The 27,165-nt window shown below is 46.4% G+C and overlaps 1 protein-coding gene across 1 annotated transcript in view; it reads right to left on the bottom strand.

The window, feature by feature from the left end:
* LOC138581164 (uncharacterized) overlaps positions 1 to 27,165 on the bottom strand; it is a 142,847-nt gene that overhangs the window by 54,708 nt on the left and 60,974 nt on the right. The gene's annotated exons all lie outside the window — the stretch shown is intronic.

The following is a 27,165-nucleotide window of genomic DNA, read 5'->3' as shown; positions in this document are numbered from 1 at the left end:
ATGAATAGGTATAGGAGCTTGGGTAAAATCACCATTTTGACCAGGGATACGCGTCACCAACCCGTGAGTGGGAGGAGTTTCCACCTATTTATCTTATCATGTAGTGCCTCTGTCACCTTTTCGTAGTTGTCTCGGAAAATGTCCTGGTGAGTTCTGGACATCATGATTCCTAGGTATCGAACCCCCTGCTAGGGGTTCCATCACCAGGGCAAATAATAGGGCTGATAGCGGGTATCCTTGCCTGGTCCCTCTTTGCAGTTTTATACTGTTGATTTCGTTTTTCCTAGGACGATGCTTGACTGGGGGAGGTGGTATAGGAGAGAAACTAGTTTGAGAAAGTGGTTGCCGAGGCCCATCCGTCTTAGGACTGCGAAAAGGAAGGGTCATTCGACAGAGTTAAAGGCCTTTTCGGCGTCGAGTAGGGCTGCTATGGCCTGGGACGACGGATCTATCTCCTCGAGGATGCCGAACATTTGCCTAAAACCGAATGTTGTACTGCGGCTGGGTATAAAGCCAGCTTGGTCGGCGAGTACCAATCCCGGCATCAGGGGGAGCAGTCTGGTGGTAAGGATATTTGTGAGAATCTTATTATCAAGGTTGATAAGTGAAATTGGTCTGTATGAGGCGCAGTCCTCTGGCTGGGGGGTATCCATTTTGTGTAAAAGGATCACATTCGCCTTGCGGAGAGTTGGTGGTAGGAGTCACACTGCTAGTGATTCTTCAAATACTTGTCTTAAATTTGGGGCTAGGAGTGGGGCGAATGCTTTGTAGAATTTACCTATCAACCCGTCAGGGCCTGGGGCCTTGGTGTTTTGGTGTTTTGGGGGGGGGGGGAGTTCTTTTATTGCCTGGAGAATCTCTTCTAGTGTGATTGGTTTGTTCAGGGGCGCACAAAGCTCCTCGTTTACCCAGTAGAGTTCGACATCCTCTAAGTAGTGAAGAAGGGGCTCAGGAGTGGAGGTGTGTTTGGAACTATAGAGGTCCTGGTAAAAGGCACAGAAGGATTCGACTATATCATCTTCAGTATATACCAGGGCGCCTTGGGGGTTTCGTATTCGGTCAACTAGTGTGGGTTTCTTATCTGCCGCTATCAGTCTTGCCAGGAGGGCCCCAGGTTTTTGACCTTCTCGGTATTGGCGAACGCGGTGTCCTCGCGTCACAAATCTCGATTCATGTTCTGCAGTGGCTTGGAACCTGACTAGTTCTTCTTTGAGGGCTGCAAGGGAGTGGGGGTCTTTGGATCTGAAGTATGCGTGTTTGAGGGCCTTCAGGCGTGTTGCAGAGGTGGTGAGTTCTCTTCTGATAGGTTCCAGTATTGCATTTTCTTTGATCATACATATCTCTCTGATGTAATACTTCATAGATTCCCAGAGGGTTCCCATGGATGAGACAGAGCCTTTGTTAGTTTCTTGAAATGAGACGAGTTCGCCTCATAAATCTTCGGCAAACACTTGGTCCTGCAGGGATCCTGGTTTAAATCTCCAGTGGGGTCTGCCCGTTCCTTTGTTAATGGAGGAGCATTCGAGGGTGACCGTGGCGTGGTCTGAGAGTGTCCGTGGGAGAATTTGGCAGTGGCTCCACTGAAGACGACTGTGTTTGGACACTAGTATGTAGTCAAGTCGTGAACTTGTTCCGTGTAGCCAAGAGTGAAAGGTATATTTACGTGATTCCCTATGACTGTGCCTCCATATGTCCATTAAGTCGTACGCCTTACAGACTTCGTGGATTTGCAGGCTTGCTTTGGCGGGCTGTTCGAGATGTGTCCATTTGTGGATCCAATGCTGTGTTCATGTCTCCCACCCCATATGATGGTGGCTGATTCTGTGTCTTCCATGTGTGTCATTATGCAGTCGAAGTTGTTCGTCCCGTCCGTGTTCGGGCCGTAGGAGTTCACTAAGATAATTTAATTACCATCAAGGATTCCTTCGCTGTCTTTCTGGGTTGCCAGTAGCTTGAATTTTGATCTCTTGTTAATTAAAATGGCTACTCCTCTGGCGTATGAGGAGAAATATCTGTGGCAGCCCCAGTCACAAGTCCAGCGATTCTCGGATGTCGGGAGTCAGTGCGTCTCTAGGATGAGGGCGACATCAATGTTGTGTCCCCGGAGGAATTGGGTTACCTTCCTTGTTTTGGTAGGGCAATTGCCCCTTCTAATGTTCAAGGTTGCTAGCTTGAACGCAGTGCATGGTGGTTATATATACAGCTGGGTTGCTTATCTCGTGTGACTGGGTAACAAATCCTACGTTATTCGCTCGGTGTCTGCGTGTTGGTATCCTGGGCTTTGCATGCTGTGACATCCCTTCGCCCGGTGGTGGTGGTGGTGTTGACTGGTGGTGGGTGGATCCGTAACTGGCATGTGTCCCCAACTGTTGTCGGGGTATTCCCGATCCCATCCCTCCGTGGGCAACCCCCAACTTGCCCATCAATAAACTTCCCCCTCCCAACTGAAATATGAACTGTGCGGAGCTAGGGGCGCTAGTGCCCATCCAAGGTCCAGAGCTCCCTTAGATGTGGGATTATATGTAGCCTTCGTGTGAGGTTGTGGACTGTTTAAAGGTCACTGTTGGTGGGTGAATTGCGGTGTCATGGTGGGTTTCTTCTGGCCCGTTATCTCCTCAGTGGTCGTGGATTGTTGTCTACAGGTCTGCAGCCTAGCTGATCCAGGAAGGTGTTCGCCTCTTCTGGCGAGTTGAAGAATTGGGTTTTCCCTTCATGTTGGATAAGTAGCTTTGCTGAGAGCAGCATGGAGTAGAGTATTTGGTTGTCTTGTAGTTGCCGTTTTACCCTGGTAAAGGATCTTCGCAATGCCTGGACTGTCAGTGAGAAATCTGGATAGATTTGGATGTTATCACCGTTAAATTGGAGTTCGCCTTTGTCTCTGGCCAGTCGTAGGATTGTGTCACAGTGTTTAAAATTGGAGTAGTCTGGCAATAATTGGACACGGAGCAGCACCTGGGACAGGTCGGCTGGTCAGCACTCTATGGGCCCTCTCCACTACAAAAAGCTGCCAAAGCGCTGAGGCACCGAACAATTCTCTGCATAGGTCCTCTACGAACTCCTCCATTTTAAATGGGAGTTGTCTCTCCCTCACGCCTAGCAGCCTGATGTTGTTCTAGCGTGATCGCCCTTCGAGGTCTTCATTTTTGGCAGAGACCGCTTTCATTTGGGTTTCCAGTAATGTGACCCTGGCTGTCAGCGAGGACGTGTTATCGTTGAGGTCAGAGACCCTCTGCTCGACCGAGTCAAGTCTCTCTCCACGTTTGCCTAAGCGGTGTTGTAATTGGTCGACCTTCGATGAAAGTGTATCAAGTTTGCTGTCGAGGTTGCCAATGCTGACTTTCAATTCCAGAAGGATTACGCGGATCTCCATAGTTGAGGCTGGTTCTTCATCATGCTCTGCGATGGACTCAGGTTGAGCGTCTACTTTAGGTGTTCTGGCTACTGCGCATGGTTCAAAATTTTATTTCCGCTGGGATTTGTCGTTTTTCCCCCATGTTGGGTTGTTTGTTTGTCAATTAGGCGATGCAGGTGAATGGGGTTGCTTGGTGCTTGTGGGGTCTCTCAGCGGTGCACTCGGGAAGGGTGAACGATCTGTTCAGTGGGACCGGCGTGTGGCTTCAGTGTCCGAGGCTGTTATCTCTTGTTGTCTTGCGTGGATTCCGGGGTCCCAGTACTTTATTGGGCGTTGAAGGGTCGCCCTGTTAGGGTCGCACTGTCACCCGTGCACTGGGCGCTGTCGTTCTTGTCAATAGAGGCAAAAATTGTGAAATTCCAGCTAGTGGCTATCGAGGGGTGGTTCCAGTCGTGAATTGTCTCCCTGCTGGTTGGGGGTGGAGTGCCCCGCAGTTACCCAGTGGGAAGTGTGTCCCAGTGATATTTCTCGCCCAGTTGTCATAGTGCGTTACAATTCCAGATTCCTGCTGCTTGTTGAGGTTTTATCTGCCGTGCCAGACTGCGTGTTTTGGGATTTGCTCTTCAATTTGAGGGGGATCTGCTTGGCAGGGGTTGTGGGGTTTGTCACACCTTATGTTGTGTCTCTGATGCTGTCTTCTGGGTGCAGCCGCGGGATAGGGTGCGCGGCGGGTTGCGAGGTTGCTCCGCTCAGCCTGCCCATTACGCACAGTGGCGCTGGATGAACTGCACTTCCGGTGAACGCACTAGGGCTGGGCGCCAAGACTTGCGAGTCGACTGTGGGAGGACTGGTGATAGGGTTGTGATCCAAGTTCTTGGTTGGAAAAGAACAGTGCACGTGGAGCGTCAGGAGCGGCCCGGGCCGCTGTTTGTCTGGGAGTCCCCAGCCGACTCGGTTAAAGTTAGTGATGGCTCGCCAGTGTTTATTATGGCTTGTGCGGGTTGGCCTGCTGATTTAATTGCCGGTGTTACGGCCAGCGCATGGCAGTCTGTGTAGACTAGGGCATATATTGGGAACGAGAGGAACTCGACTAGCTGTGAATGGCAGCACGCGGGAGCTGTGGTCCTGAGGGTGGGCCCTCGAGCAGCCCGCCGCCCTCGCCACCGGACGTGTCTGCTTATGACGGCGGATGATAAGCAGGGCCCCTTGCGGTTCAGGTATGGCACAGAGCTGCGGGGCTTCTGTTCGCGGGGTGGTTGGAGACCTCGTCGGCGGCAGCCTGTGATGTCGGAGTTCCGGGGTGTTTGGTTACGTTCTGCTGGTGCGCTTCGCGCAGGGTTGGGGCAATGCACTGGTGCTCAATGGAACCGCCGAATGTTGTGGGTCCGAGCGGGCCCGATTGGCTCTGTTTCTTCTCTGACTTTCCGTCGGGCGAGGTTTTTGCCAAATGGTTCGGGAGGAATTTCCCCTGATTGCGGTTCACTCAATCCGCGGGCGGGCCCTAGGCTAGTGAAGGTCGGCTCGCGCTGCAGGGCTCCTCCCCCGTTGGACATCTTTGCCGGTGTATCTCCACAGAGAGGCCCTCTGCGGTTCCGCTTTGGAAATTCTGTAGGTCAGGGGGCTGCGGGGGCTGGGCCCGTTCAGCTGCGGTCTGAACTCGCACTAAAGGCAAATGATTTAAATGATTTCTGGGGAGCTCTGTCGGAGCTCACAGAGGAGCCGCCATCTTGGTTGGCCCTCTAGCACACTCTTGTCAAATAGATCTTTAATCCTGGACTCCTCTGAAGTCAGACATTTTGGAGCATTGGGCGTCCCATATTGCAGTCCAAAAGGAGCATCCTCCCCATCAGAGTGTTCTTCATCTTCATATATTGAAGAGAGTGATTTGAAAAACTCCTTTCTGGGTAAAGAAATATAGACTTTTTCAGATGGAGTCAGTATAGGCTTTGATGGTGAAGGCTTCATTGGCGCCGGATGAGGAAAAGCGCCTGGCTTCGATGGAACAGTCAGCGTATATGCGGCGTAGCGGTCTTCGAAGTTGTCGACGACAACAGCGTGGACGAATGTTTAGTAGTCATCGACGACACCGCTGGCGTTGACTGTTTTGATGGCATCGAGGGCCATGATGGTGTCAAGGACCTCAATTTTTCATCGAAAGATGGCCTTGAGGGCTCTCAATGTTTGTGAGGCAGTTTACCCGGACTCGAGGGCGTGCAGGTTTTTGGCTGAGACCTATCCTTACCGACTTGCTTGGAAGGCTTGGTAGGAGCAGACCCTGTTTTCTGAAATCTTTTAACATTTCCTCTCGGAAAACTTCACATTCTACTGAGATAGATGTTTTTGTGGGACATGCAACCCTTTTACGCGTGAATCGCCGGAGGAAGACATCGACAAAGGCGACCTCCAGTGCTTCCTCTTTGACTTTTACAACAAGTGGTGTGAACCACTCCTTGACCTAGAGCACTTCGCCTTCTTCGTTCGAGGAGAGTCTCCTCTCGACTCGTCGGTCGAAGGCTTAGCAGGTCGGGGCTTAGGGGATTTGGGTAATTTTCCTACCTGGTATTTCCCCTTCCGCTCCCTCAAGGCCTTTGCTGTCATAGATTGACATTTTGAACAATTAGCCGTGTCATGGTCCTAGCCAAGGCACCACAAGCAGACACGGTGCAGGTCGGTAAGGGACATCTTGGACCCACAGTCCTGGCATTCTTTTGAAACCAGTTTTCAGTGTAGAAGGTCTTGAGGACGTAGACATCTCGAAGGATTTGTCAAAGAATTTCTTTCGAAAACAAGTCTTAGATGATGAGGCGTGCGATAGCAGTCACGGAAACACAGAACTGAGGCCAACAGGCGCCGAGCGTGTTATATATGATCTCCGATGACATCACTCTTGTCGGAGGCCTTTGAGGGACATCGACTCAACGCCATCGATGTACAGCGCCCTCTGCCGAAAAGATTTTCCAAAGCAGCTGAAGCTGGACATTACATCTCAAAGTTGAAGAATACTTTGGAGGACACAATCCATTTGAAGATAAAAATAGAATTAAATATTTGAAGTACAAATTGGTTCATCTAATATTAATCCATGTATATAGAATCGGCAGTACAAAACAGGAAAGACATGAGGAACTGGGGTAGGAACCAGTGGCATAGATGATAAAAAACATTTTTTTTTTTAAATCAAGGAGGTTTAGGAACATTAGAATTATAATCGAATCATTGAACACAAGCAACACGTGGATTAGAGTTTAGAAAAGTAATGAGAGCAGCTCACTTTCATTCAAATTTATTAGAATCATGAACATTTTTGGCTATACAAGATTCAATTCTATGAGTAGAACAAAATATGTTACACCATTCATTCATATTTAAAATGTGTGCATCCTTTCAATGTTTTATAATAATTAACAAAGTGTGCACAATTAATAAATTAGACAAGTTTGGATACTCAACATATATTAAATCAGATGCACCCAAGGAGTTTGCTAGTACATTTTCAAAGGTTATGGGAGTACGAAATTTGAAGATCACTTGCAGTATTGATAAATATACCAGTCATAAATCATATGTTTTCAACTAGCTTCATTTTCATTGCAGGACCAACAAGTATCCAGCTGTTGCGAGGAGAATCTTGAGAAATGTAGATGAGTAAAAAGTGCTCAAAACATTACAAAGAAAGTAGATAGAATTACATTTGCTGAAACACTAACAATAAAATATATATTCCATATATTTTCCAATGTCTGTGGGGGATATTAAAAGATTTCCTAGGCCAATTCAATTTTGGATTTACATGTGTACTCATATACTTATGAATCCACAACGCTCTGATCGAAGAAGACTCACAATAAAGAACTATGCTTGGGAATAGTTTTGAAGAAGGACCTAAAACATAATCTCTAATAACATGAATGAGATTTAAATATTCCAGATGTTAGCTATCATCAAATTTGTATTGTGTTTGAAGTGATGGGAATGAAATGGGAGACACATTATGAATCAATTGTTATTCAAAGTGCCCTTACCAATTCAGGAGTGCCAGTGTATTGTTCTATTCAAAACTGTAATTTCCTTGTTAAACCAAATAGGAATATTCGATTGAGATTCACTCACACCAGGTATTCCATGCACAGTTTACACATAAAATGTTAAAGGGGGTGGGGGTCATATGTCTAGAAAAGGTACAAGTACAAATGGTTGATGGTAGTTTTAGATAATATTAGTTTGCTGATAGCAATCCAATGAGTTTTGTTGTTCCAGAAGAATGTAAATAAGATTGAAACCTTTTTTTTTAAAGAGCCTAGGAATCTAATGAAATGAGCATGAACCGAAGGTATCAAATCATAAGAGTAAGCATAATCTCAATAGTGTCCAATTGACCCACCATGACAAATAAAAAGCAACCTTTAACAAAATGTTTGTAAGATTAATGCTTTGCCTGCATGTATAGATATGTGGAGTTCGTAAAATGCTCTGCTGCCTGATGATCAAGTTATAGGAGGTGTCAGTTGGTTCTTAGGGTTTTCTTAATCTGCAGATTTTGTTGTGAAAAAGTCATGATAAAAGATAACACAGGTGATTTGTGAGGTTGTCTAGGACCTCAATGGCTAGCTTGAGAGAACAAATAACATTTTACTAGTTTATGTTGGACCAAACAAAGAGAATCATCTCTAGCCACAAATTTAGAACACATAGCATTTCTGTGTATCTGCAATTGTAAATAGTTAGGAACTAATCTCGTCACCCTCAACAGTTGATATATGACAGATTTTGAGAAAATATTCTAGGATGGACACTGTGGAAAGAGTAAGTTATATAAAGTTGCAAAAAGAGATTGCCACTGGTGCCACTTGCTACATCCAAAGCTATATGTAAACTATGTTATTAGCTGTCATTATTATTATCTGTGTCATTGTCTAAATAATTTAGGATTAAGCTAACTGCATTAGCATTGTATTGATTTTAATCTGACTTTTTTTACTTGACGTTCTGTTTTTTAGGTAATTGTGTCTGTAATTGGTAACAAATGTTTATGAACGTTGCACAGCATTTAAAAAGCATTACACTGCTGTGCTTGACACCGCCGTATAATGCAGTTGCTGTGGTAGGCACCAGAACAGTGCACGACAAGTGATAGAGTGCAGCACTGCTTCCCTTTTTCACTTTAAAGGCATACCTTTGTTGTGGTGCAGCCTCCGAACCACAAGACCCAGACTGCTTGAGGTTCTCACGCCCTTGAAATTTGCAAAACAGGAGCGAGAGCGACAGCACGAGAACCCAAGCGGTCTGTGGCAGTCTGTGGCTGCAGTGGCTGCACAACAACCTGCTGGCTCTTTATAACAGGTTAGCGGACGGTATTTAAGTTAAATATTTTTGCCACTATGTGTTTTCAGTACACGCAGGATATGCCGCTTGCTGTTAAAGAAAATTACCAAGGCTCAATATCATTACGTGCTTTAAATAAAATGAGAGCACTTAATATTGAAGGGAAACGGGTTGGAACATCAATTCAATATGATGGTGGCTGGTGAGTGTGTTAAACTAACACTCATTAAAGCTAGATCAGCAGTGAAGAATGCAGTGGCGCTGTGTGACCTCATTCAGACAAACAAAACTGATATATTGGTGATTACTGAGACGTGGTTTACTGAAACATCTAAAACACACTTCCATATTTGAATGCCAGCAAATTATGTAATTAAATGGCTAAATATAGAGGGAAAGAGGGGGGGGTTGCGATTATATATAAAGAAGGTTTTAATCTAAAGAACACAGAAACTCTGAAGTGGGATAATGATTTACAGGTGCTGTTATGCTCTTTTCAATTCTCCCCTAACAAATCTTTTAGATGAATCATATGTCGTAGACCCCCAGCCTCTGCCACTGCATTTCTTTATGCAATGTATATGTACGTCGGGTAGAAGCATGTAATCAGCCGAATGTTGCAATTATGGGGGGTCTCCATATTTGGTGTAATGAACAAGAGAATGGGGATTGCTACACCTAATGAGCATCTTGGACTCACACAATTTGAACCTCCTGTCAAAAGAACCAACCCATAGGAATGGACACTGTCTTGACCCTATTATAAATAGAGGTTTTCAGTTAGACATGGTGGCCATTAATCAAGTCATTTGGTCTGATCATTTTGTAATTGATACCAACTGGACTTTTTCGTCAACCATCAGCAAAACTAGATCTATAGCAGATATGGAATATCAACGGCAAAAGAAAGATCTAGACAAGATCTCGGATACTGACCTTATGGTACACATCCTGGAAAAATCCAACCTATTAGGGGTAGAGGAGGAGTACATGTGCCTGATGGAACAGCTACAGGCAAATTGTGACATCTCTGCGCCTCTAAAAAAAGGTTAAAAAACCACTACGAGAGTGAATAGATGGTTTGATGACAGTGTGGAGGAAGCTCAGAAACATTACTGCAAGGCCAGGAAAAGAAGGCATTTAACACAGTCAAGGGATGATCTTAGCAAAGCTACGCTAGCATTAAAACAATATAAAGAAGAAATTCAATTGAAAAAAGGCACGTTATCTTCAAAACCAGATAAATATAGCACAGAATAGACCAAAGGAACTTTTCAGAGTTATTGGAAATCTGGTGAACCTTGACTGTACCAGGTTGCACAGTAGTCTAGTCTGGAATTGGCTAATGACTTCAATAATTCTTTTTTTAATAAAGTGGAGCAGATTAGAGTTAACCTGGAAATTCAACCTCCAGGAGAAGACAATCCCTCAACACCAATGTATTTGGTAGAGGAAACAGCTTCAAAGAAAGATTTCAATTTTCCCTAGTAAACAAAGAGACTATTAAAAACCGGATGGAACAACTGAAACCAACAAATTATGGTTTTGACCCAACTCCAGCGTATCTAGTTCAAAAGCATTCAGAGGTTTTGAGTGGGCCAATGGAGAGCTTTGTTAATTCTTCATTGACACAGGGGTGTGTGCCGCAGGAATTGAATACAATTCTATCTCACATCCTTGTTAAAAAAGCCTAGCCTGGATCCCCGTGAGTTCGCAAACTATAATCCTATTGCAGGACTGATATGGCCAACCACATTTTTAGAGAAAGTAGTAATGCTACAATTGAAGAACCATTTGGAAGCAAATAAAATCCTCGATACATTCCAGTCCGGGTTTAGGCCCAGAAATGGAACAGATACCGCGTTGATCTAAGTTTGGGACGAAATATTGGGGAACGCAGATTGTGGAAACGACACAATGTTAATTATGTTGGACTTGTCGGCGGCGTTCGATGTGGTTGACCCAAAAATCCTTATCACGAGGTTAAGTGAATTAGCACACATCTCAGAAGAAGCGCTGACATGGTTTGACTCTTTAAGCGATCGTAGACAGTTCAAGATAGATTCCTTTCTTTCAAATATGTTGACTACAATCTGCGGAGTCCCCCAGGGTTCCTCGCTGGCCCCAATCCTTTTCAATCTTTATATTCGTCCTATTTTGTTAATATTGGCACAGTTTAATCTGCAATATCATTCATATGCAGATGACACAGATTTATCTGAGCCTGAAACAACCTGTGGAAGCTGTGGACAATATTTTACAACGTGCAGAGGCAGTACGAAGTTGGATGATTGAGAAACTCCAGTTGAACACCCAAAAGACTGAATTATAGTTGGCTCTAAAAAGAATATCGACATAACCACCCAGATGGTCCCCTTTCCACCTATATTTGGCAATACCTAGGTATACACAGATTCTCTTAAGTATCGAGGATGCACCTGGAAGTCAGATCTGGGATATAAAACACAGGTGAACCAAATCGTCAAATCAGTCTTTTCCCAGTTGAAACTACTAAAACCACTCTTGCCCCACATCTCAGAGAGTGACCGAGCAAAGGTAGTTGGCACACTGGTCAATGCCAGGCTGGACTACTGTAATGGCCTCCTGGTTGGGTGCCCGAAATATCAGTTACAACGCCTGGTGGTGGCTCAAAATGCTGCAGTATGGGTGGTGTGCGCACTTCAATGGAGAAAATTGGTGTCAGTAGCTAGGAAGAAATCCCATTGGCTTCCAGTCCATCTAAGAATACAATTCAAGCTATTGTCTTTGATCTTCAAGTGTGTACACAATTTGGCCCCATGCTATTTAGTGGATAGGTTCCAGATGTATATCCCCAGAATATCTTTGAGATCTATGGCATTGAATCAGTTAGTGATCACTACCTCCAGGTCTGTCCATTGGGGGGGGACAAAAGGTTTTTGGTCGCTGGAGCTCGTGCGTGGAATGGTCTTCCACTTTCATTAAGAAAACTAGGATCACTAACAGTTTTCAGAAAGCAACTAAAGACATATGTATTTGAATAATGTTATGCCAATGACTATCTGCGCCTAGATGAGGCTTGCCGCTCGGCTACTTCAGGAAATGCGCAATACAAGTGATAAATCAAATCAGGATGACTTAAAATTAATAGAGAAGGTAACATCATGGGTGTTTTGCGTGTCCTGATGCCTCAAATTATGTCTCCCAAAACATTCCACCCCAACCTTCCTCCTTTGTGTCCCAACAACAGAACAGCGTTTGCAGGCGAAAGGACACATCGAAAGAAGTCTTCAGTTTATGCAGGCCAGCCCAACCTTCATACCCAAGAACAAGGGCTGTCCAAAAAAGTAAATATGCCCCAAGGTTTGCAGACATTTTACTCTTAGAGCGAGTGTTGTGACACATAAATGTGCACCAAACCCTGTGTACAGTTCATGCTCAGAAGCATTTCAGAGTAAATCACTTTCACAAACATATATGGCAAACCAAAAAACATGTGGTCATTCTGAGGTTACCAAGATGCACTTTGATTTTATGCAAAGCAGCCTGGTGCTATTTGTCCCTTTCCTCTTTTTTATAGGGGATTTATTTACAGAATGAAGGCGATTGAACTAATGGGCGAGATTTTAAATGCTGTGGTGCAGTAAAATTAATGTAAACATAAGGCGTAAAGGCCAGTTGTTAACACTTGTTTTACGCTCTGGGGCATTTTAAAACCCTTTGGCAGGCAGAGTGGGAGAGAGGATAGGGATATATGTTTCCTCCTCCTCATGCCCACAACATGTGCAAAACAACCTAGTTTTACACATGCATGTGAATTTCATGCAGGTTTCCAACCAATGGATTTGAATGGAATCTGTCTGCATTTAACACCTGCCAAAAATCAGGTGGATCCTAGGGTAACTCATGGTAAATGTAATCTGCAAAGTGTAATTTGCAGCCTACTTTTACATTTGCTTATAAAAACCAAGAGGAAAATAAAAGAGTAAAGGTGTTTTTGCTTGTATTTACTCTTTCTTTTTGCACCCTTTTGTAAAAATTGAAAATTGCATGCAGGGGGCCAAACCACACATAAGTGCGAACTTTGGTGTTCCCATGCATGCAATTATCACTTTTAGCAAACTTAACCTGCCTGATTATAACAAAGTTACTCACTGTAGTGACTACCTTACTCCAAGTCCATAGTCCCCTTTCCTCCAAACTTTTGGGACATATCGTCCATCGGGAAAGGAGAGAAGCACATTTGGAACATCAAAAATACATTTCTGTCCCTCTTATTTTTACGCGGGGCTACTGCACGTGACCATAGTCCCACCTTCCTGAGCTCTGCCCCGCACATCACCCTTCAGTCCTTTTCGATCGCCAAAGTCGAAGGACCAAAATAGAGGATACTTATTAGAGGGGACGGCAGATGGGCGTATGGAGGAACGGGGACCATGGACTAGGAGTAAGGTAGTCACTACGGTGAGTAACTTTGTTATACTCCTAGGTCCCGTCCCCTTTCCTCCATACTTTCGTGACATTTCCAAGTACTGACCAAAGAAAAAGGAGGATGGACATTTCCCTTACAAGTCCTTAAGAACTGCCTGGCCGAACTGGGCATCAGCCCAGGAGCTCAGCTCAAGACAATAGTGTCTGCAAAAATCTGCGGGAGAAGCCCCCGTAGCAGCCTTGGCTATGGACTCCCAAGGAACATATTCCTGGAAGGCAACAGCAGCCGCTTTGCCATGGACCAAATGCGCATGAGCGCCTTGATTGTATAAGCCTCTAAGATGCATGAAGCGATCCAGCGTAAGACGGATGCTTTTTGAGCCCGTTTCCCTTTGGGCTCCCCGAAAGTAACCAAGAGTTGTGAGGAGCTCTAAGTTCGCTTGTTCTGTCAAGGAAAAACGTCAGCTCTTCTAAAAATCCAATTTTTGGAAGGAAAGAAGGATGAGTGCGAAGCACCACCTTATCCTTGTGGAAGATCAGGAACGGATGTTCAATAGAGAGCTTGAAGCTCACTTATTGTTCTCGCAGATGTTACCACAATCAAGAAGGCCACTTTCCAAGAAAGAAACTTGAGCTCAGTAGTGGCCATAGGTTCAAATGGCTTGTCACACAAAGCGGTAAGGACCACGTCAGATCCAATTTCGGGTGAGGAGGCCTGACTGGCAGAAAGAGGTGAAGAAAACCTGCATAATGCCTCTTGATTACTGGGTTCACCAGAGAAAACGAGCAACTGTCTGTGGAAACAGAAGCTGCAATAGCTGGCAGGTATATTCTGCATGAAAAGACGTGAATGCCAGAGGCTGCAAGGTCTAAAAGACAAGGCACAGTCAATAGAAGCAGGTCGAGGATCAAGCTGTTTAGCAAGACACCAATGACCAAAATTAAGCCCTTTTCTTTTGAACTGCGCCCTCATAGAAGGCTTACGTACTGCCTGTATTATGCGCATATTATCCTCTGAAAGGTTAAACTGCGCTAAGGACTTGAACTCAAGTACTAAGCCACCAAGGTGAAGGATTGTGGGGAGGGGTGCCATACCTGGTGATTGCTCTGGTGAAGGTTGGGAATCTGCTGCAACCTGATCGGGTCGCATATTGATAGGTGCTGCAGCTCCGAGAACCAGAACCTAGCTGGTCACCAAGGAGCTCTGAAGAGGAGAGTGCAGTTGGTGGCACCCCTGCGCTTCCAGAGCGACAGATGAATCAACAGCAAAGGAGGGAAGGCAAAAGTGTAGCTAGTAAGAGTCAAGAGCCTTCCTGTTATCCCAAGCAATCTTTAGGGCATCCCCCAGGAAAGATGCTCAGAGACAGTAACTGTAGGCATAAAGTGGTAGTTTCCTGTTGGTTGAAGTCGCAAAATGGTCCACGTTTGGAGAACCGCATTGCTGGAAAAACTTGGTAAGAACATTGCTGTTCATGTCCCACTCGTAATTCGCCATAGATTGCCGACTGAGGGAATCTGCCGCAACATTGATCTGGCCCGGAATGGCCACGGCCTGTAGCCAGACATTGTGTTGGAATTCCCAATTCCAAATCTGGATAGCTAGATCCACCAGAGGAGGAGCCCTGGTGCCCCTGTGCTTGTTGATTTACAACATAGCTACAGAATTGTGGGTGCGAATTCGTACCACTCTGTTAATGTTAGAAGGCTGGAAAGCTTTCAATACCAGAAAAACTGCCAGGAGTTCTATGTAGTTCATATGAGACATTCTGTCCTGGGGCGTCCACAGATCATACACCTCGATGTGACCCAACATCGCTCCGCACCCTAGGAGGGAGGAGTCGGTTGTAACCGTAATCTGTGGGAACGGCTCCTGGAAAGAGGTACACACAGAAAGGTTGCTGGAGGTTGACCACCATTGAAGATCTGCCGTCATGGAGGATGGTATCAGAATCATTTTGGAATCCAGGTCCACGGATTGGGACCAGCGGCCCCGAAGTGCTAGCTGTGTGAGCCTCAATTTAAGTCTCACGAGAGTTAGGGCTAGAACACATGAAGCCATGAGGCCCAGGGACCACCAGGCCGACATGTGGGAGGAGTTCAGTAAAAGAATGCACGTGGCCGACAAGCCGCTATTTTGTCTTCTGTTAGGAAAACTCTGGCACAGACTGTATCCCAACGGAAACCTAGAAAAATCAGGTCTTGAGCAACCGTCATAGACGATTTCCATCGGTTCACCGACAGCCCCAGTTGGAACAGGAGCTGGAGGAGTGACTGAAGATTGGCTGTTGCAGCCCGTGGGCAAGGACTCCACAGATGCCAATTGTCCAAATATGGATAGCCATGAACTCCCTGCAGTCTGAGGAACGCTGCGATAACCACCATCATCTTTGTGAAAACACGCAGTGCTGAGCTGAGAACAAACGGCAGCACTCAATATTGGAAGTGTTCCGTTCCCACAGAAAACCGAAGGTATTGCCGATGTGGGCCCCAGTTCAGGATATGCATGCAAGCGTCCTGAAGATCTACCACACTGAGCCAATAGCTCATCCGGAGAGAGGACCTTATCTGGCTGGCCGTGATCATCGAGAATTTCTCTTGGGGTAGGAAAAGATGGAAGTTGGAGAGGTTGGGGATAGTGCGCAGGCCAGCCTGGTTGAGTTTGGGCACTGTAAACAGACGTGAGTGATATCCTTATACCGCAAGCGAACAGGGTCCACCGCTCTGAGGGAGGGAGACCCAATCTGCTGAAGAGGAGGGTGGGGTAGGAGAGAGTGGCAAGCGGAAGTCTGCTCGGGCGAAAGAAAAAACCCATCGGTCTTCTGTGATGGCCTGCCACGCCTCCAGATGAGACAATATAAGTCGTAACACCGGCGTCTCCTGTGACCGATGGAAAACATCATTTGGATGGTTTGTTTGCGGCGAGACCACCTGTTGCAGAAGAAGAGGCTGATGATCGAGTGAAAAACCGGCGCCTTTGCCTTTTCTGCTTGCGTCGAGGTGCACCAGAGGAATATTCTGCTCGGCGTGCTCGACGCTCTTGGAACCCTCTAAAACCTGAGAAGGACCTTGTCTGGGTGCCCAACCTCTGCGTATAGGCCGCTTTAGCAGGCGGTGTTGCAAGTACCGACAAAGATTTAGCTATTTACAAAGGGAAGGTCAAGCACATTGTCCTGAACCTCTTTTGAGAACTTTGTCGCATGCAGCCACGCTTGGCGGGAGATGTCTACCCCAACCATAAGGCCGCGAGCAGAAGTATCTACATGATGGGTTGCGGCCTCCAGCAGGTCCTGAGCCAGAACTCTGGCATCGGATAGGCCCTCTTTAAAATCTTCCAGCGTGTCCTGTGGGATACATTTCTGAAATTCGGAAAGCTCCTTCCACAGCTTGAGATTTGCTGCTGCAAGGATGACTTCGGTATTCACCTGCCGCAGCTGAAGACCAGAATTGGAAAATACTTTTTTCCCCCGTTGGCATCAAGAATTTTGTCCTCCTTGGACAGCACCTGAGAGGCAGCCGTGGAGGATGTTGAGCACGGCTTGGACAGAAGTGTATCTGCTGCCGCTACTGTAGAGGAAGGAAGTGGACATGCAGTGAAATGAATATCCTCTGACAAGTGTAGCTAGTAACAAGAGTACATTTTCCTATATACATGCTGCCCTGGCTTCTCTCAGACCTTGCAGGCTTCAGCAAGCAAATCCTTTTGAAGGAAAAAGGCATGTGCGCTCCTGTGCCGTAAGAGGGAACACTACTGAAAGTACTCCTTGTGGAGCTGGAGGCTTAGGTATTCGAATATCCAGCAACGCCATCATATCCAAGACCCAGTCATGAAAAGCTCTGACAGGTGGGGCAGGCCTTCGCTATCCTGGTCCGCTTGGTCCTCGTCAGTTGTGGCAGGAACAGAAAACTGATCCGCAGCACGGGGTACCTCAGACACCGAGGGCAGACTTTTTTGTGCAACTGGCGTTTGGTGCACAGGTGAAAGTGGAGGCAGTGTAGGAAGGGACCCCACTGGAAGAGGAAGCAGGAAGCAGCACTACCGAAACCTGCTGAGGAGTAAGAGGAACAGGCTGCGGCTCGAGAGGCGTAGGATACATTTCTTTGAATAGATCTTTAAAGTAAGCCTTCATCGGGTCAGAATGCATAAGGGCCTGGAATTTGCCAAAGAACATGTTCGCAGAGGAGTGGGTAGAGGCCGCTCTGGAGGGGCATACCGCCAGGACTGTAATGAGGCCGGTTGCCAAGATGGCCCTTCTCCAACTAGATCCACATGAACAAAGGGAGCGGACGCAGGAGTAAGCGAGACCGTGTGTGGCAGTGGAAACCGTGCATACTAATCCTTTGGAGGGCGAAAAGGAGTACCATTATCTACATTCTGTGGAAAATGCTGCTCGGCCCCACAAATAGGCCCCAATCTATCAGCCGTTGAGAACATTGGGGTGGAAGAGCTTGTCAAAATGGCCACCTCAGACCGCACAGGTTGAACCACCATTTTGTGACTGCCTGAAGTGATCTGTGTCACAGGTTTCAGTGAGGCTAGCCACTACAAGGGTTTCGGGGGCTTTTTTAAATCCATTTTAGCCTTGTGACAGGGAACCTCGGCAGAGCTGGTACTAGCAGATCTAGAGCACTTTTGAGCCCTTTTGCAAAATCCTCAGTGAGGGAACCTCAGCAGGGCCGGTGTTTGAAGACTTAGGGCCTTTGCCCTCCTTCCTTGCCCCCACAACAAGATCGGTATGACCACAAGATTGTTTGTGGGAAGGCCTAGGGTCAAACCTGGTGCATAGGTTCCCCGGATGGGGAACCACGGATGAAAAGCCCCTTGACAGGAAGCCATTGAAAAAACTCCAGAATCCAGTTTAGGTCTCTTTCGGGACACCTCAGGGGGAACCCTGGTACCAGAGCCACTTGGACCCCTCCTGGAACCAGAAGACCCTGGGAAGGAGTCCCCTGGCCAGGGTTCCCTAAAAAAGGAAGTAACTTACCAGACGCTTCCTTCCCCCCCGATGAACTGTTATAAATGAGGAGGCAGTAGCCGCTGGAACACCTCCTCCCACCTGACGAGCCTACGTTAGAGTGCCCGGACGGAAAGAGTCACAGTACAAAAGAAAAAAGAGTCCCACTGATGTTCCGGGCCCGAGGACTCCAGAGACAATGGGGATCCGCACTCACTAAACGACATTTGTACGAAGAACAGGACACTAATCCCAGACGGAGGAAAGAAGACTGTGGAACCAGAGCAGGAAAATTCCCAATGGTGCAAGTATGTCCGACCCCGACCGCGCAGAGAAAATTACTGAAGGGTGATGCATGGGGCGGAGCTCAGGTAGGCTAGGCTCTGGTCACGTGCGGCAGCCCTGCGTAAAAATAAATGGACAAAAATATATTTGTGATGCTTCAAAAGTGCTCCAATCCCGTCCCGATGGATGGAATGTCCCAAACGTATGGAGAAAAGGGGACGGGATGTATGGGTAAATTGTTTCTTTATTGACCGACAGCGATTTATTTGCAAACTAGGCCAGAGAGATATTTACAATATACAGACTGGATGCAAACCAGACTACCGAAGACCAGGCTGAGTAACCCAAAATACTTGTATGTAGGTCCTCATGATTTATTGTTTGGGCCATGTGGCTCCCCTTTTAGGCATCACACATTACTATTACGGCACACCCCTTGCTAGAGACCCCCCCCATCTACTGCATTTTGTCATGTGTTACCTGTGATGAATCTAATGATGTCATCACTCCTTTCCCACAGGTAGTCCCTCTTCATGTGGCTGGGACGGCAGCCCCTATATGATCCTGACCTTGGGAGTGGCCATGCAAGCGAGGATCACATGAGGGGAGGCCACGCTCCAGGGGAAGGACAGGCATCGGACAAGACATGGTATGCCCCTTCCCTGTTAGGGATACCCCCCTCCATTGCCCTTGCCTTAATGGCATATTGGGATAAACCCCTTCAAAACCCTGCAAAAGCTGCTGACAAAACTCATGAACATTTTAGATCTTTTGAAACATGTACTGAGACGAGGAAAAGGACTGCAATGAGCAAGAGTGTGAACCATATTGCGCAGTCTAGCGTTTGGAGGAATGTGATTGGTCAAGGACACCTTCCAGCCAAGAGGCGGGATTTTAAATCAGCTGCTGAAAGAAGATGGAGGGATCTTCCTTTTCCAAGCGTCGGCTTGGAAACTGACGAGAGATGGGACGTGCAGTGCACAGCAGACGATTTCCTAACCTGGAGGCGTACCGCGAAGGGCAGGTGAGTGGAGGCAGCGAGAGAGGGAGCCAACCCCAGCATTTCTCGCCTGTCGGGCCAACCAAGAAGCAAGCAGAACCAGAAGCTGTGGTTGCAGGGCGCTGCCAGTGGGTGAAAAGGCGAGCTGCAGATTGTATGCGTAGTACAGCAGTGCCAGTGTAACGCTCACCTGATTCCCGTAGAGGCGCCGGTCTTGACTGGGCGTATACCGTATCTTCAAAGGTGATGTGTAACACACGGCTGGCTCTTTGGGCTGGACCTCTGTGCACTGTATGTCTGACTCGAAGGGTAAGATGTCTGCAGATAGAAAATATGGGATTAAGGAACTGGGTTATTGAATGTCTCTCTCTTCTTCCCTTTCTCTTCCCTTGTAGAACCCCAAAGGTTAACGCTCTCACCTTAGGTAAGTGAACGCCATGCTCTCCATCTGCCTCGGGGCAGGGTGCTGTAACCAGTTTCTTCACTGGATAAGGGGAGCAGGCCTCTTGACTTCAGAGGACTGCTGTCCGTCGTTTACTGCACGAACGGTAAGTTTCGAGTAATTCTAATGTCTTTAAAGTCTTTAGTAATGATGTTTCTTGTTTTGCAGGGTTCCGGCGATGGCGGATGACGGGCTGAAGTGAGTTGAAGATGGAGCCCGTGTGATGAATAGAAGCGCCTGGAAGCACGTAAGTAAGCGCTTGTTGCCTGCTTCACGATGCGCTCTAACTGTCTTTTTATTTTGCAGGTACAAGTTCGGAGCGGCTGCAGGGTGCCGGAATACCCACTGGGTTAGATGTGGAAAGGAGTAATGGCACGTGAGTATTAAAGTTCCCCAATGTCTTTAAACGCACCTTGTTTTGTCTTTCAGATGCGGGATGCAGCGCCGAAGGCCTCCGGAGCGTGCAAAGAGTTGGTAAGCTTTTGTCTTTCAGATGCCGGAATGCAGTGTGAAGACCTCCGGAGCGCACGAGGAGTAGGTAAGCCTTTGTCTTTCAGATGCCGGAATGCAGCGCGAGGCGTTGGTGACAGCCGATGGACCAGGTAAGTGAAGAGCTGTCACTGAAGACCGTAATGCTAACCTGTTCTTTCTTGTCTTTATAGGTGTTGCTGAAGACTGGATTCAGGATGGTAAGCCTTTTTCCTTAGGCCCAGGATCAGATGCAGAAGACACGATGAGCGTTCTGCTGCAGAGGATGCAGAATAACGCAAAGCAAGATTCATCCATCGGGTGTGGTTTAAATAGCCTCCTGTAGTGCTTAGGTGTCTCCTTCCACAGCCACGCCTAGGTAAGAAAAGAGTTCCTGCTTTCCAGAAGAGTTCCAGTGTTCTGAATCTAGGGAGTGGCTCCTGCCCCACCCAACAGGAAAAGTAGTTCCAAACAGAAGAGGATCAGAGGCTCAACTGGCAGGCAAGTAAGCAGCATGGTCTGCTGCAGGTAAGTCCACCCAAGCATTATGAGCCCGGCGCTTCCAGCGCTGGGACTGGGCATATTTATGAGCCTGGTGCCACTGGCGCCAGGACTGGGTCCAAAAGGTCCCAATTGGGACTGGTTGGCACTCGGAACCTGGGTTATGGATCTGCTTCCAGGGGAGTTGGGAAAACCCTGACCTTTTGGAAGCAGAGATCATGACAGCCAGTTAACCAGAGAAGCACCCGAAGAAGAAGGAAGTTGTGGCGTAAGTGGAAGCCAGGATGGGCTCCGTTCCAATGCAAGGAGCGAGAACGCTCCGTGTCACTGACTGGGGACCAGCAGACAGCGAGGCGAGTACCTGAACAAATGCAAATGGCTTGACAGAATGCAGAAGTCGTCAGCGAGCCCAGAGGGGAGAAGGGGATTCCGAAGCTAAGGCAAGGAACCCTGAAGGAGTGAATTGTTTGCTATGGGGGGGGATAAGTAATCCTCATTGGAATCAGTGTTATCTTCATCATCACAGTACTTTGCCATAAAGTAACTAGAGGGAAGAGCCATGCCCCTTTGTGCTGAATGAGAAAGAGATTGTGTTACAAAGTCCTGGCAAGAGAGTACACCAGGTGAATAGCAGATCTGGGATTTGCACCCATAAAGAATTGTGAAAGAGAAACTGGCAGGAGAGTATACCAGGTGTTTTGCCAGTCTGGGACTCGCGCCCAAGCTTTGTTATCTTGAAAGGAGAATCCCAGGCAAGACTCATACCATTAAGAATTGAATGTGGAATCCTGGGAAAGGGAGTAATGTTCCCTGGAGTGAGTTGCAACACAAGAGGAGGGAATTATTCTCTTGAGCTATAAAGAACTTGATGATTTCTTTGAACTTTGTTTTGATGAAATGAATCCTGGGGAAGGGAGTCATCCCCTTTGAAACTGTGAACATTGATTATTGGAACCTTCTTGTTGGAGTTATTATACCTTTTGAACTAAAGACAAATACCCCTTCACACCTTAGAGTTAGTTTTAGAGTGTGAGGGCTAAGATAGGATTTTGGACACAGGACATTTTTGCTTTGGACCTCTTGACACTCGACAGACCCTTACTTTTGGTTGAGCTAGGGAAATACCTCTTAGATTAGGGACAGTGAGGCATTTTCCAACCCCTTTATTGTTTCCATAACAGTCAGTAAAAACACTATGAACTATCTGTATCTGTGTCCAATTCCTGGCTCCTCAAATACCATAAAGAATATTTTAAATTGTATGTTTTTACCCACGTTTTCTCAAAGATTGTGCTGTAATATACACCATTTCAACACTTTTTTAAAAACGTTCTCTGGAGGGGTAATCTCCCAACATTACTTAGAGTTCCCTCACTACGCTTGGTCACTTGCACTACATTGTACTACATTGTACAGTGGTGGCTGGTTTGTTTGGACGCTGGGTGCCAGGTGCCGTCCCCCTGGTTTCTACACTAGGTGGAACATGTAATGTTGGATTAAAAAACAACCTTACATATTTCACCAAGTACAAAACACATCTTTCCCATACGGCAGCATGGGCACCTCAGCATTTGTTTTGTGCATGCAAGATGGCCCAGGCCGGCTTTGGAGTCTGGGGTGCAGCATGCGCTTCAAGGAGGTTGGTGGTACTATTCAGCAGGGTTTGCATACCACCCACCTCATTTTGGGTTATGCTGCTGACACTCAGACTTTAATCTTAATTGGGGTCCTAGGCTGACCCAGCTTTAACAGTCATGATGATAAAACGTGCAGATCCACACATTTTCATTTCAACATGCTTCTGATTATATTGAAACCATGATGAATGTGTTACTTTGGCCTTGACTTCTGCAGCTGACTGTTACATTACAAACTAAACACACATGCTGCATAGGGTCCTGCCATTGTGCCAGCCTGCCCCGGGTACAATTGCAACAGACAAGACCAAACACGTCTGGGGTTGCTGATGGTACTTTTGTTAGAGGGGATTTGCCTAGCATTTCGGTGCTAGACTGCCTTTGTGGGTGGGACTAGACTCATATGCAAATATTATTCTTCCACTCTGAAGGATCAGTCAGCCAAAACAGTAGTGTAGCACTTCCTAGTGGAAGAAATTCCATAGAAGAGATTATAGGAACCATGTTCGTTCTCAGTAGAAGGGCTCCCACCCGCGTTAATTTTGTAAAACTTGGGGTTTCACCCCAAGTCGCTGGGGTTAATCCAGACATGGATCCTTTGCTCACTGTGCCTCAGAGAGGCTCAGCTTCAACCTTACTGTGGAGGCTGACCAAGGCCAAATCGCATGTACGTGGCTGCTGATGGTACCTTTCTTCAGAGGGTAATTGCCTACTATTTCAGTGCTGGTCTGACTTTGTGGTTGGGACCAGACTGGTATGCAATGAATATTTCTCCTATGTGCAGGATCAGCTAGCTAAAACATGTTTGTAGACATCTTTGAGGGGAAGAAATTCCATAGAATAAGTTATTTGAACCATGATTGTTTTCATAAGCGGTGCTTCCACACTCTTGTTAAAATTGCTATACATGTTTCTGAGCTTGGCAATCACGTCCTGCACTATCTGCTTGCGAACAGGTGCACTTTTCTGCCGACCAGAGTAGAGAGCTAAGGCAGTCACAGCCACAACCCACCCAAAATCAACTCATCCACAATATTGAAAGAAATCTCCCAACATTCAGAAACCTAAAAAGCACTGCATGAGTCGATAGTAAATGGACCGTAATAACTCAACTAGATTGGACTAAGGTAGTGCATAGAAAGTGATAATGATGGAAGGGGGTCATGGGAAGGTGTGGGTAGAAAGCAGGACAGGACGAATATCGGATACTGTGAGGCATGTGTCGCACTGATGGAGCTAGGATAGGTGGACACCACATATATACAAAGGGATATATGTGGTGTGCACCTAGCCTTTGGACTAATTTCTCCAGCGAGAGCACAAGGACTTAAGGTGCATGAATACAGAACATCTCATGTCTAGGGGAGTGTTGAGCCAGGTATTGATTGTAATAATCATCGAGCGAGCTCACGGCTTTAGAGAGCGGCCAAAGAATGGATGATCAGGTAAACTCAACAACCTCAATGAAAGGCCTCCAGAAAGAGACCAAACAGCAATTAACTTGTCATTTCCTGTCTGGAGTCTTTCAAATGGCAGTGTGTTCAGTTAGGCATTCCTGTGCAATTCCTATAAATGCTTCCAGTGTTAATTAATGGCAGTGTTGATATGGAGCTCGCTCCCTCTGCAATTTCCTAAACCCATTCAGTCCTAGCTATTATATTGACAGACCCCATGTTTTTGGACAAACCTCTGAATCAATCAACTCTGAAAGAAAGGAACTTCTGTTTTTATTTGTGTCCTTCCAGTATTCTGGACCTATCCACTATTTGAGGTGAACACATTCATATACGTGCTCTGATACACTTAGCCCATCCTGCACTGAAAGCGAAAGGCTCTGCGCGCCTGGGCTACCCACATAAGCCCATCCTCTCTTGGAGAAGGAGCATTTGTATCCCTGTGAGTACTCTGGACTTTCCAGCATAAGAGATGGGAAGCTATGTGCTAATAACAGTACTATAATGTTTTGAGAGTTTCTGTGCTACTAGATTAAAAACACGTTTTTTTTGTGTAGAGTGTCCTGCGAGTTTCCTCCCACCTCTAAGCCTTGTTATCATAGGTGTTATTAGCCACTGTAATGGTACTAAATGTATAGACCTCAAACTAGCAAAGAGCCGAGTTGTACCTGCCAGGCTTTGAATCTGTTTTCTACGCTAAATACACATGTTCAGGGAAAGTACATACCTTGCCAAGCTATCTTATAGGCTTAATAACCAGAAACCATCCTTTCTGCATGTGACTTGCTCCATTTCCCCAGAGTGAATCCTCAGATGCTATCCTTCCAACAGGAAAAGTTCCCAGTCTCTAGAGTGAACGCAGAATGCCAATTATTTCTTAAATTGGCAGATTCTCTTTCCCTGCATGATCCCATCCTCCCTCTGGTCCTCCAGTGAACTCATGGCACTCACCTTTGCTACAGTTCACCAGTTATATGGCCTTGGGAGGTTCCTCAGAACTATTCCTTACTACACATGGCATGTTTTCAGTTCTTGGTTAAAGACACAGGAGAGGTTGTTCATCGGAGTGATATTTTTATATCCATGGGTGAGTGAATCCCAGAATCCATCCTGTATTTCCTGAGTTAATAACCAATCTATTTGTGTTTTTTTATGTCTTAATTCCATTAATCCACTGGCGCATCTGTCAGAGATTTGAGCTGGCTCTTGCTACCCAATTTTAAGTCTGAGGTACTTTGCCTGTCTGTGTGGTTGGTTGAATCAGCTGTTATGGGAGTTCAGCTTGAGTCATTAAGCTTACAGCTACTCTCTCACAGGATGTTCTTCACAAGATCTCAGTTTGTCTAAGTCCACAAAAGCCATCCCTTGTGCAGGTGGCCAATTTCTCTGTATATGACAAATCCCTAAAAACCATCCCTCTCACACATGACTAGTTTATTATCCTGGTCCACTCCCCAGAACAAATCCTTCCTATAGGCAACTGGCTTGTGACTTCTTTGCTAATCACCAGAACTAGCTCTTTCAACATCACACTAACTAGTGATTGCATTTCTCTTATTGGCACAGGCTCACATTTTAATGATATGCCATCTGTCCTTTTGCTGATCCTCAGTGTCCCATTGTTTTTACAGTGAGAAGGTTCATTGGCCATCGGTGAAACCATCAAACCCATCCTGCCTACAATTGACAGGCTCTTATCCATGGGTGTATTACCCAGTACTCCACTTACCAGTAAGGGAAAAGTTGATTGCGTCCTTGAAGAAATTCCCAGAATTCATCTTTCCTACAATGGACAGATTTTCCATCTCTCTATCAATCCAAAGAACTTTCCCTCCTTAAGGTAATGGGCCATGCTTGAAATGACAAAGCGAGGGTATTCGTCCCTTCTCCCCATGAGGGGGCCTCCCTCTTTGTGGCTAGGGAGGTGATCCTGCTCGGCAAGACCCTCCCTAGTGGTCTGGTTAAGTGGGACCTCACTGGGAGAGACTCCCCCTTAAGGAACCAGGACTACTGTTCCTGTGAGGAACTTCCTACACCATCCGCCATTGTAGCATATATGGGACTATCAAATATGAAGAACATTATAAGATACAGAGATGTGGCAGAGGACAAACGTAAAATAACTAATTATGTACAAAGACAAGGATCTGTAAGGAGAGACATTCATATAACTGAGAGGAGCAGACTGAAGATGGACAGCACGTTGAAGAGAGGTGAAGCATAGAGAGAAGAGAGAGAGTGAGAGAAGAGCATAAGCAGGGGAAGCCCCCTGACAACGTGACACTTGGAGGAGGTGGAGCCGAGGAGAGCCACAGAGCCTGTGACTTTCAGAGAAGTCCTGAACACCAGAGCGAAACACTGAAAGCCCAGTGTTTCCTAGCAAAGAGAAACAGAGAAGAAGGGAATCCTAATCCCGGTGGTGGCATGACTACAGCGACTTTGTTGTGGGCCGTGAGTCTGTCGAACAGTGCCGAAAAAACCCAGTCGGGGAGTCAACGAGACACCCTGCTACCTTTACAGATAGTCAGTCTCAACGAGAGAGAGAAGGCCATGGATGGGGCACTGACAACATTGAGAAGCACGAAATCCAGAGCAGAGGCGGAGAACCTGAGTGAGTGCCGAGACCAATAGCGTTCCCCTGCAGATACAGATGTAACGAAGAGAGCGCGAGAAGCCAGGAGCCCGCTGGGGCGTCATTAAGGAGTGAGAAAAACCGACCCCATTGAAGTTGAAGAGCTACTGAATATAGAGCCACTTAAGTGTTAAAGCACTGAAGAGAATAATGAATAAGCACTTTGGAGTAAAGGAGAGACATTGCCATAAGAGACTACCAAACAATGTGTTACTTAAGATAGGAGTATGGTCAGTTGTAACTAGTTTTCGAACCGTGGACATATTGCTTCTGGACGACCACCTTTAGTTATTTACATAGGCAGGGATACCCCTCTAGCAATAGGGCAAGATAGGACTTAACCTTAATAAACACCAGTAAAAATGTTCAAGCCTTCCGACCAGCCTCATTGAATAGGATGCAAAACTAAATAGGTATTTTTATCAGAAAGAGAAGCACAGCATTGTTTTTTGTAATCATTAGTATTGTGACACAGCACAGACTAAGTGATCAACGAAGAATGTGAAATTCTCCCCGAAGACAGATCTGGAATGGTTTGTCAACAAAGTTACTCACCGTAGTGACTACTTTAGGAGTCCCCTTTCCTCCATACTTTTATTACGCAGGGCTACCGCAGGTGGCTGTAACCCCGCCCTCCTGAGCTCTGCCCTGTGAATTGCCCTTCAGCCCTTTTCTATCATCAGGTCTGAGACCATTTAAGCAACAATAGA

Source organism: Ambystoma mexicanum, chromosome 1p (genome assembly GCF_040938575.1).
Source record: "Ambystoma mexicanum isolate Mex_15411 chromosome 1p, UKY_AmexF1_1, whole genome shotgun sequence".
NCBI lineage: Eukaryota > Metazoa > Chordata > Amphibia > Caudata > Ambystomatidae > Ambystoma > Ambystoma mexicanum.
The sequence above is the reverse complement of the archived record's forward strand: the minus strand, read 5'-3'. Positions and strand labels throughout refer to the sequence as shown.